Raw genomic sequence first — 11,088 nt, forward strand, 5'->3', positions numbered from 1 at the left:
GACCAAAACCATAGGTCTAAATACCACGGACTCAAAAATAAGCTTTCCCATGTGTACGCGCTTTTTCGTGCATGAAAGTGCGTGCATACACATACACGACTTTTGATCAGCAATCCTGCGTGTATACGGGCCTTTGTATATAGTGAACCTGTGTGTATACCCTACTTGGTATATAGCGAACCTGCGTATATACGTGACATGGTACATAGTGAACCTACGTATAATGTGTGTGTATACCCTACTTGGTATGTAGTGAACCTGCATATATACTCTGAACCTGCATATATACTCTTCTTTCTTCATTCTTTGTAGTCTGATCATCAAGTCTTTGCTACTGATTTGCTGCACTATGATCTATCATCTGTGTGAGTTGCCATCAAGGACAACACTTGTAGCATAATTCCAACACATTTTTGTTTGCTTTTGTAATTGATTGATTGAATTAACTTGTGCTTAATAAATGCTCTCTAAGGTCCAATTGTTCCACTTTAGAACTTTGAATTGGTAGAGTTTTAGATTTCATTAATTGTTAAGGTTAGGGTTATGAAATGTCCCTTACTAGGATTTTACCAATTAGCCATTAAATTATTATTAATTTTTCTAATATACCTTGTACAACACCTTAACAACTGGTTGGAGCATTTTGACAAACAATTTCTATGAATGAATTGTCATCAATATTTGCATACAAGCATAGTTTGGAACCTCATTACATGACCATAGGAAACTGATGGGAAATTATCACTATTGTAGTCGTATCATAATCTAATGAAAATATAGCATTGGTATTGTTTGTTCTAAGTTTTGATATCCTTTTCCACTTTCTTTTGTACCTTTTATCCTCCATTTGAACCTTCAATCCTTATCATTTTATCAATTTGATGAAGAAAATGGTGTAAAATGATAAAATTAAAGGTAAAAATTCTTTGTGGATTTTTTTTTAATTAATAAATATTTATAAAATTCATTAATTTTATTTATTAATGGGTAAACCAGTCAATTACATGAATTCCTATAATCACAATAATTTAACAAATAAAAAAAATCCTATAATTTGTCCAGGTTTTATGGACGTCGAGGTTAGCTAATATGATCTTGAACATGGAGAATGATCAACATGTTCATCTAATGGAAGAATACCTATTTTACCTTTTTGTAGCTTCTTGCAAACAATGATTCAAAGGTTGGTCAATGAGGCATATCTACTCAGCAAATCCTACAAGTCGTTTTGGAAATTTTCCTAAATCTTCTCCATCAATTGGAAATTAGTCAATTGTACGTAGAAGTTAGCATACAAGTCATGAAGGATCAAGGAAACTAGGAAAATATCACTATTTTTCCTTTATATCATTTTATGAAATTTAGCTTGAAAACACTGAAATGACCATGTTTTCGGGAACGTTAGTTCAATATTAATATTTATGTATAATGGTTATTGTACAAAGAAGAAATAGGTTAGAGAGACTTATGTTATAATTATTATCCATGAACAAAGTAACACTCTTGTATTAAGCTTTAGATTTATGTTTCTCTGATATGGTATATAGCATTTTGTAAGTTTTGAGTGTTTCAATGGCAACATATAGTAGGAGGCCCCCCTGGTATGTGTTGCATATATTTTGTCATGTATTTTACTACTTTTGTTATAATTTGAATGATTTTTGTTTATCAGTTTTATTATATAATTCAAAAATTTACATACTCAGTTTTCCTGTAAGTATATGAATTTCTTGCATTAATTTCCTATAATTTTCTTATAGTGATCATGTAATCACACACAATTCCTGTAATTCTTGTTGTGTTTTCATGTAGTGATCATGTAATCACAAAAAATTCCTATAATTCTTGTTTTGTTTTCCTATAGTGATCCTCTAATCACACAAAATTCTTGTAATTGTGTGCCCTATTTTCCTGTAGTATTCTAGTTTGATAACATATGTCGCAGTTAACAAAGTTTAGCTAAATTGGTTTCTCTAGTCAGTATTTACTAGATTTAAAAATTTAAATCATTAGAATTAATTATACTTAGTATATTCAAAAAAGTAATTAGGGAGATAATTGAAGAAGGTTGCATCTTAGATAAAAATGAATTTTCATTTTATTTGAGCGAATTTTATTATAAACTCATAACATTGATTCTAATTAGAAGTCATTTTCATTACATTCTTAAATAAATTTTGACTAAACAATTACTCTTTCAAAAAGACAATCGGGTGAGCAAGTGTGATGCATCTATTTGAACATGCAATCTTGTTTCAACAATGTCATCAATTGATTTAAGAAGTATGAAAACCATTGCAAGTTGCGATTAACTCTGAGATTTACCTGTGTTTGTTTGATTTTTACAACAGAAAGTAGTTAAGAAACCAGTTTACACATATTATGTTTCACCTCACAATTTACCTACCTGGGTTTGACAAAATAAATGTTAAATAATTTAGTCCACTTTATGAATTGGCATCTTGGTGCCGTTGTTAGGGAGGTGTCAATGAACTAGTGCCTAGGAATTTATTTTGTTTTGTAAAAAACGAAAATACAAAAATATTTAGCAATTCTCTTTACCTTGCCTTATAGTATTAAAAAGTTTAATATGGGGGAGTAGGAATATAAGAAAAGAGGTAAGAACTTACGCAACCACCATAGTGTGTGTTAAATTGTATCAAGAAAAGGCTTCATTTGACTTGTGCATTAGTCAAATAGAGATATTTGAATTTCCACTTTAGTAGGATGACTTGAGTTGCAGTTAGCAGGAGTGACATGGAAAAATCACTCAGCGAAGTCATTCAATTCAAGTTTGTGGGCTAGAAGTAGAGTTGTGTGCAAGTTGGTGTAACCACCCCTCCCACATTTATCCAAATTCACCAGATTTCTAAAGTAAACATGGGACAGGTGTCACTATGACATGACTTGACCTCCATGTTCTAGTTAACAAAGTGGGGACTACAAACTGAACACATACTGACATCCTAAAGGGACTACAAATCACTCAAGAATTGAAAAACCACCCCAACTAATAGATCCCTAAGCTAAAACCACTTTTCATTGACCTAAAATCCCAACCAAATGAACAACAAGGCAAGGGTGCAGTTATAAGCCTCCAACTCCACGCATATGCTTGCTTCCATGTGGTTATGGCCTAATTTCCCTTGTCGTGTGCCAGGCGTGCTGAGATATGAGCCACTTTTCAAGGCTAAACTCCAAATCACTACCCATAATTCCCTGTAACTTTTAATAATTATATTTAATATGATGGAAATGCTAAACATTCAAACTTGAATCAGAAACTTGATCTAGACTGCCTAAAATACACTAGACATTTTTTCAAACATATGGAAAACATATAAGCTATAGGTCATGAATGCATATCTAATCATAAATTGATGGTATTCATCTGAGAATCACCAAGAAGACTCTACGCCCTCTCTAGCTATATGCAATAACACTTGTTAGTCCATGCATTCATCAACCATTCAGTAACTTCTCAAAACATGTGAAGAGCCATAGATAGAATACATCGTATAACCCTCATATAAGCAGTAAATAAACAACATAGAAACCATAGAAAATAAACCATAATATCACTATCATAATCAATAAAAATTCTCATAGATCACAATAGGAAAATATCTCATATTAACATGTGAAAATGGAAACCAAGTCAAGGACTTCCATGTACCACCCGACCATAGACTAGGAAAAAACAAATCTATCTTTCATCCAATCACCCCTGCACTATATTCCAAGCATGAATGTGGGATCTATTTGCATAAAACAAAACAAAACTAGATCAATGCTTCTAGAGGCCAAACCACCTCAATCCTCAACCACAGTGATTCCACCTCTATGGTCGAGAAATCACTAACGTCAACTAGATTGATCTATACCCAAATTTTCCAGGTCTCAAGGAACTAGTAAATCAACCCACAACCTTCCAGGGCTCAAGAGTGTTTGTTCCCGTTGTGGCTCCAAAAACTAGTAACTCAACCCACCAAGGTCTCTAGAGAATTTATCCCAGCCAACATTTCCACGAACTAGTAATTCAACTCAAGTTGTGCCAGGGTTTCCAGAGTGTTCGCTCCAACCCACAACCATAAGGAACCTATGCACCAATCAGAAAAACAAGTGGAAGAAACTCACAAAAACATGGCTATTCAGGAAATGGCAAGGCAAGGCTAAAAACCACTGTAAATCTAGGAAGATATCCATGACAATGAAAGCACACAACCAAAAACTCACATACATAGACCATGCATCCAAAAATCAGTAAGGAAATCACACATGCAACTTGTTACCTACAAGGAAATCTAGTTTTTTTTGTTGACCCCATTGTTTCATTGTACTTCCCTAATTTCCTTTGCCTTCTTTCTCCAAATCCAAGTTAGTACACCAGTGCCCAAAGAATGCTCCAAGATTTTTATAAGTGTGCAAGAGTATGAGGAAATGAGATAATGAATGAGATAGCCAAATCTAAACTAATAAAAGCTGTGTACCGATCCGCAGATGTTGTTTTATCATTGAGGCCTTTATTTTCTTCATTTTATTTCATTTTTCCTCCAATTTCCCTTGTGTGCAAATATGTGTATCTTCACCTTCCTTTTCTCCTATTTTCCTTTATTTTCATAAATAAAATCCAATTATTATCTCTTTTCATTTGCCAATTTCCATAGCCATTAATTAATCATAAGTGATGCCTACTAAAGCTTTTTCCCAATACTCAACTTGGAATATGTCTTCCATGACCTTGGTATTATTTTATTTACATGGAAAATCAACCAGGGGCTATTACAAACCCCTCCCTCCTAGGGTAACATTGTCCTTAGTGTTTTATGATACCTATGACCAAAAAGCCACTAAAAATTAAAACATACATCCCATGGATATTTATGACATAGCTTGATGTGGTATTTACAATGACATCCTACTGAAAGATAAAACAAACATACCGCTTATTGGAGATTTATAAAACAACTCATTATGATATTTACAACAACATCCAGATACCTATACATATACCAAAAAAACATTTTCGTGAACCAATAAACAATGATGCATAGAAAGCTTACATATGATCAACCATCTCCCATGTAGCTTCATCGGGCCCAAACTGCTTCCATTGTACTTTAACCTACTCAATTTCTCTGTTCTAGAGCATGAGTTGTTGCCACTGTGTTGTAGCTGCTACAAACACCCTCCAAAATTTTTCCCTAGCTTCGTTTTGGAGCCTCCCTACCAACCTTTCACAGAAGCATGTATTGTCTTGTCGAGTACACAAGCTTCAATGATTTTCTTGCAAAATGACAACCTGTCCATCAAAGCTTGTTGGATCCCCCTCACAAGTTGTTTCACTGAACGTGGTCCAGCTACAAGCCGAGAAACGTCCTAAAGAAATTGTGCAATTCTATAGGGAAACCAACCTTCCCTCCAGAAATTGTGCAATTCTATTTGACAGCCTGCTGGGCTCCAAAATTATGAAATTCTGCCAGTCAAGATTCATCCAGAAAATTTCACAATTCCTCTGAACAGGGCTGCTCAACCCAGTAATTATGCAATCCTGGGTAGCAGTCAGTTTCTCTGCCCAAAAATTGCACAAATCTCATGGGCAGTCAACCTAGCCCCCTCCCAGAAATGCACATTTTTTCTTCCTAATGGAGCAGACTGTTGCATGTGCAGTTGAGTTGACCGGTTCCCCCCGGGACCAAGCAAAACTAATTTTCATGCATGGGTGGCTTCTCCCAAGGCAACATGGAAAGGCATCCCTTGACTTAGGGATCTACTTTTAGCTGTTGGAGGTTACATGTAAGGATCATTTCAGAAACCTCCCACCAAGTGTCGCTTTTCCTATATTTGTGGCATGCACGTCGAATACTCGATTTTATTGAAACTCATCAACCAGAAGTTGTAGAGCTTATTCCTCACATTGATCTTAAAACTTTGACATCCCACATTGCATCTAGGATTCGTCACCACATTTAGCTCAGTTGTTTTGGGATAAGCCCACTTTTCATGTCTCATGCTATGTTTCTGGTGCTTTTTGTGTTTTTCTTCGTATGAATGTTGTGTGCTTGATTTCAGTGAGCGCTTGCTTTTGTTTTGATACATACTAGCTTGCACTAGTACCATTTTAGTTTTCTTTTGCATCTCACTGTTGTCACATGCATGACATTGTTTTTCACGGATGGTCGCCGTTTCAATGACTTACTTCACACACATGCATGCTTTCTCGTTTTCTGAATTTTTCACTTGATGTTTGCATGAATGATCATTCACTCCTATTTGCACTCATCTCACCATGCATTTAGACTTCTCATGTTTTCAGTCGCCCATCAGTCGGACTGGGCTGCCTTGGTCTGGGTTGTGCCTTGCCCAGCTAGCACTGTGCATTTTTGGAAGCAAATGCTTTTCCTTCCCTCCAAAAATTGTGCAAGTCTAGCCAGACACTGACCTCCAGCCTTGCATTGTGCAATTCTTGGAGGCAGTGTCCCACTGGCCCTAGAAACTATGCAATGCAAATTGTTGGTTGCATGTCACTGCTGACTAAAATTACGCATTGTGTAGTTTCAGTCCTCAATAGGCCATGCTGGACTATGCATTGTGTAGTTCTAGTAGTCAGTCAGCATCTCGACAGACTGGACTATGCCTTGCGCAGTTTTTGCAGTCAGCCTCCTGACCTCCCAACGGAAATTGTGCAACCTTCATGATGAGTCACATAGGTATGTTGCAAGTCAGTTCTCAATTTTCTTTTGGTCTTCAAGTGATAGATTTTTTTCCATGAGTGTTTCCAGTTCCATAGGTATCGCAGGTGTTCATCTACATCTCAGCAACACAAGTACAATGGCCTTTAGGAGAGAAGAGTGAAAGGACACCATTGAGAGCACAACGTGCATCGCGGTCAAGCAAGTGTCTATGAGTTTTCCTACATATGAAGACATCAAGTTGTTCGTAGCCAATGACATCAAGATAATATGGTAGCATCATCACAACAAGCATCACCATCAGTAGCAGTAGAAGGTAGCACATCCGCATGCGACGAACGTAAGAGGAAGGTTGTTGACAACACAAAGGTTGAACAAGGTTCCAAGCTCAAGCAGATCCACTTGTGATGAAAGAAACTTTGGAGATTGAGGCTTTTAGGTGATGACATGACAAGACGATCACATGAGAGTAGAGAAGGAGTTGCATGTGCTGAAGCAGCAACTCAATGAAGAACAGGAGCTGCATAGACAGGAGGATGAAGTGCAGCAAGAACAGGTACAACAGTGGGTGCAACATGCACTCACAAATGAAACTGCACCTGTAAAAGTTATAGATCCATTGCAGCAGCTGGCACGGAACAGACATGGTGAGCAGTTCTATCGACTATGTTATCACCTAGATTGAACCTCAGGATGAAGGAAGGCAAAGCGAGGGTAACCACAAACCATGCTTAGCCAAGCAGTTAACCCTACTAGGCCGGGATAGGGCTCTCTCCGTAAGGATCTCAGCTAATATGACTGGATCAGGTAAAGGATATTAGTCTAGGTATATTAGCATGAAGTTTTGATTGGATTTTGAAGGGGTTTTTCCAGATCAAGAGGAGCTGGACAGTTTAGGTCTAGGGAACTAGGTCAAAATTGCAGGGTGTTCAATGGGGAAATGTAGGCATAGGCTTTAGGACTCAAGAGCTTGATGGGGTGAGATGTTTTAGACTGGTGAGAATCTAGGAAGGGCATGTGAAAACCATGGATCCTTCCTAGAATGCATAAAACATGAAATGGTGAATGGTTTCCCAAGACACAGCACTGATGCAATGAATTATGCCTATCAACTTGAAAACATTCTTTCTTTTGCTAAAGCAAGAGTCGTACCTTCATTATCATTATACCAGAAAATAATTGACATAGATTACAAACATCCAAGTGGATCCATGGACCGAGTAAAACTACCACCTAACAACCAAGGGCATCAAGTTAAGGGTGTAAACCCTGATCCCTACCAAACAAAACAACAAAATCCTCAATTGCCAGATCATAAGAGGGCCAGCCATTCGACTCACCACAAACTGAATGGGGGACTAACACTCAAACCAAAGAAATACCTAAATCCAAACGGAAATCAATGTTGAAGCCTTTAATCTCCACCATGAAAACACCATGTCCAAATCAATGGTAGAGGAAGATCTCGCGGTGCCATGGAGCCCGTCTATTAATCGTGTGGACCCACTGACATGCTTGAAGATTCCTAACCATGGATCTTCGAAGCTTGATCCAATAGCAGAGGAAGATATCACAATGCCAAAAAGCCCGCCGCTTAACCACATGGCCCTACTACCATGCTCGATGATTCCTAGCCGTCGATCTTCCAAGCTTAATCCGACAGCCCAGGATCATATCGCATGGACCTAAAGCCTCGTGGGTTAGCGTGTGATGAGGGTGATATTCGTACCCAGCCCTCAGCCACATGTAGTGACTTGAGTGGAATCGCTCCCAAATCTCAAAAACCACTTTCTGATTGAAAGGCACCCTATGACCAGAAAACCACTTCGCGAGCAGAATTATGTTCCCTTGTAATGAAACTAGAGTATTCTGACCACCACGAAAGCCCAAAATCTAGATTCTCACACCATTCCCTCTGCACCAGTTGATGAACCCATGTGAAGTACAGTCCCATCCCTCTGGCCAACTACCCAGGCCATAAAATCTGTCAATCCACTGAAGAAGGGTAAAAATGAGGAAAAATTAGCCACTCATGTCGAAACCGAATTATCCGGACATGGCCTCCATGGCTTTGTTACGATACACCGCCATGTCTTCATTATCTTGGCAACCACACTGTTCCTTGAGTCTGTTATAAGGCAGTCCTTGCCAACCCATCACAACTTTTCTAATGGTACAATTCGCTCCTTGGTTGGCCAATAAATCCACCGATTTGTTAGCCTTCCTTCTTACATGATTAAAACTTACCATGTGTAGGCTCATGAGGTGGAGCTAGATCCTTTGAAAGACCTGGATCAACCTCCAATGTTTTGAAACCTTTTCCAGCCCCGTGCCCCAACTGATTCTTTTGACTAAGTTAATGATTAGCTCAGAGTCATCTTCGATAATCACATTTTGTCGATTTTCCTTCTCTAGGAGTTCTAAGCATTGCTCCATAGCCATTATTTCTGCCATGTTGTTTGTGGCTCTGCCTAAATGGAAATGGAATATGGAAAGGATATTTCCCAAATCATCCTTTAACACCCCTCCAAAGCCAGCAATACCTCGGTTGCCTTTAGAGGCCCCATCAATGTTACATTTCAGAAAACCGTGAGGGGAAGGATGATAATAGTCCTGCTTAGTTTCCATTATCCTAACCATTCTACCCAAGCCTTGAGGAATAAGCTCCTGCATGCCCAACTGTATGAGAATTCTCATTTCAACATCTCAAGGTAGATTCTTAGGGAGATTTCTCACGGTCGTACTAACCATCTCCCTAAGCTATCTTAAGGTCTGCTCAAAAAGACATTGGAATGATATCTTTTCATTTTCAAAGATCCTATTGTTCCTTTCTTTCCATACATTCCAAATAATGAAGCTAGGCATGAGAGCCAAAGCTGAGCAAAGAATTTTAGAATCAGAAAAATTTCACCTCCAATTGTTTAGAGTATTGATAATACTCCCTCTATCCATGTCAGTCTTTTGGAAGATGGTGGCAAAAGAGTCCCACAATCTAGAGGTGAAGATACAATTGTTGAGGAGGTGTTCCATAGTTTCCTCTTGGGCCTCACAGAGTTGGCACCTAGAAGGCCCCCGAACCCCCCTTTTCCAAATATTGTCCCAAGTCAGAATTTTCTTATGGTAAACTAGCCACATGAAGAGTTTAATCTTCATCCAGCCTCGATGCCTCCATATATTTCACCAAATTCTATCTGGAGCAAGAGAATCCAGCTCAAGGAGTATGTGTTTTGCCTCCTTAAGAGTAAAGGTGCCCTCATTGTTGTTGCCCCATCTTACCTGATCATGCCCCCCTATTACTAGAATCTTTGTTCCAACATTTTCATAAGAGCCTCTCCTTTAGCCTTCAAGGGTTGTCTTCCCTGTAGGAAATATTCCTCTAGTTTCTCCATTTTCATGCATTATTGGTTTGATCCCAAAAATCTAAACTCTAGATAACCCGACGATGTCTGTCTCAATCTTGAGGTCCTTGAAGTCCTTTTTTAACAGTATCGGTTCTTGTTGCCATTTGTCTTCCCAAAATAGTGCCAGATCTCCCTCTTTGATTTACTAGAAGTTGTTCCTTTGTGCTAAGCCTCTATTCTCCCAGGCCTTATTCCAGATATAAGAGCCCTTTATACTTCCAGGCATCCTTATATAATCATTAATTTGCCAAGCACTAGCATATTTTAGTTTCTATTGGCTACAACCTTGGATATTATCTCGTAAACCACATTGCACAATGTTATGGGCCTAAACTTATCTAGAGTTAGGGCATTATCCTGTTTAGGGATCAGAGAGATGAAGGAGGTGTTGAGTGCTTTCAGAATAGTTCTATTCCTCCTAGAATCTTCTACTACATTCAGAACGTCTTGTTTAACAATATTCCAACAAGCTTTAAAGAAATCTACACTGAATCCATCTGGGCTTGGTGCTTTACCATTATGCATTTCCTTGACAACGTCACTGATCTCCTCTTCAGTGATCGACCTATTGAGGTTGAAGTTATCCTCTATGGACACTAGTCTTGGTATATGTCTTGTTAAGTCCTTGATGAAACACTCTCTGTTAAAAATGTTTTACTTTTCTATCCCACGAAAGTGCTGGACTAAGACAGGTTCTATGTCTTCGTGGGATTTGAGAAGTTTCCCTCCCTCATCCTTGATCGCAGAGATTCTATTATGGGCTCTGTTTGCCATGGTGGATCTGTGGAAGAATCTAATGTTTCGCTCTTCTTTTAGCCATTGCGCTCTATATTTTTGTCTCCAAAATATTTCTTCTTGTTTACAAAATTTCTCCCCTTCTAGCTGGAGTTTAGTAGCTTTCTCATTTTTGACTTTGTCAAAGTCAACCCTGATAAGGTTTTGGTTTAGTTCTTGCAATTTGTTTTCAACCTCTTTTTTTCCTTCAAAAATATTGC

The sequence above is a fragment of the Pinus tabuliformis genome, chromosome 8 (genome assembly GCF_031772625.1).
Source record: "Pinus tabuliformis cultivar Carrire ecotype Pingquan chromosome 8, CPIR1, whole genome shotgun sequence".
NCBI classification, from domain to species: Eukaryota; Viridiplantae; Streptophyta; class Pinopsida; order Pinales; family Pinaceae; genus Pinus; species Pinus tabuliformis.